Source organism: Coenobita brevimanus, chromosome 13 (genome assembly GCF_032717465.1).
Source record: "Coenobita brevimanus isolate Jiangsu-jjx chromosome 13, ASM3271746v2, whole genome shotgun sequence".
Taxonomy (NCBI): domain Eukaryota; kingdom Metazoa; phylum Arthropoda; class Malacostraca; order Decapoda; family Coenobitidae; genus Coenobita; species Coenobita brevimanus.
In genome coordinates this window covers 11,278,732-11,280,334 of record NC_136966.1, presented here as the reverse complement: position 1 = coordinate 11,280,334, position 1,603 = coordinate 11,278,732, and positions in this window count along the sequence as shown.

Below are 1,603 nucleotides of genomic sequence, written 5' to 3'. Positions count from 1 at the left end.
CAACCACACCAATGTAATAGTGTTCTCAGCCACATCCTTGTGATATTCTGCTTCGTCCTACTGAAAACATCCCATCCACACCCTAGTGATAGTGCAGTTACTCAGCATAGGACTGACAGCCATATTCTCTTGGGCGTAGTAAACTTAGTAACATCCCTTTTTCAGTGTTTTATTTAGCACTTTTCACGTTAATAATTGGTTGCATGTTAGTTCTTTTTAACATCGAGTTGGTATTTGTAATAAACTGAGAGGTGGGGTGTAATGTGAATAATAATTGGTTGTGGAAGAGTTGTTACAAAATCTCCACAGCCACTCAGAATACGAGACTCACACAGCCTCTTTCACCCTGTTTTACCACTTATCCTTCTACCAACATTACCCCCTACCCTTTCTCATCCCCTGCTTTGCCCACTAATCTCCCCTCCTTCACATCCACTACCCTTTTTCCCTTCCTTCACCCAACATTCCCCCTTCCCTTTCTCCTCCCTTGCCATGCCTTTCGATCTTCTCGCCTTCACCATACCCTCCTCCTTCCCCCTTTTTTCCCCCTTTAATTGCACGTTATTCACTCTCATCCAATAATACTCCCTTTGTCGTTCAGTATCCCCCACCCCACCAGCTTACCTTGCACTGACCAAGTACTTCCTCCCTCCTCCCCCTTCCTTCCCTCACCCAACCTTACCTTCTCACTCTAATTACGCTTTCTCCAATACTGCCTCCCTCCCACCTGCAGATTCTCCCTCATTCTGTACTATTCTACTTTCTTCCCTCGCCCCTTCTTCCCATCTCATCCACCCTCCACTCCTCTCTCCCTTCATCCTCCCCTCCCTCACTCTCAATCCCCTCTCTTCCTCACCCTCCTCTCCCCTCCCTTTTTCACATTCCTTTTCCCCCTTCTTAGTCCTTCATCCTCGTCACCCTCATTTTATATCCATGCTGTCCTCTCCCTCTTTCGTCGTATATCCTCCGTTCACTCACTTTCTGTCCCTCGTATCCCTTCCGGGGGAGAGGGGTATATGGTGCCATATACCCCTCTCCCCCGTTGCTATATGTGTTACTAGTCATTTCTGCGTATTTTATATACGAGTTTATTTTTGCAGTAAAACATGAAGAATCTGGATGTTGTTTTGGTCTATATCCTATTGTTATTATTATTAATTTTTGGATTGTCTGAATGTGTTTCTTTGGACCCAGTCGTGGATTCTGGAATCTATTAAGTAGTATCTAATTATTTTCATAACAAGGAAAAGGTTTGCTGAAACAGTTCTAGCCTTGTGACTTCTAAAATTCCGTCTCTTTGGTAAAATTTCCCTCCCTCTCTTGATTGTGCTGCGCAATAACGTAATCAAGCTGTTTATCAAATTCAGATAAGACACAGTATCAAATGGAGTACCTCAAGTCAGCGCCATCTTCGCCACCTGTCACAGTAGGGCCGTCCTGCATCTGAAAGTCATCATGAGGTGTGAGATGATATTCAAACCTTTTTTTTTTTTTTTTTTTTTTTTTTATTTGTTCCCCTCAAGTGATTTCATACGGTTTAGAAAGAGATCCGTATAACTGAATTCATGTGGTAAGTGTCATTGTCTCATTTGGATTTCGTAGA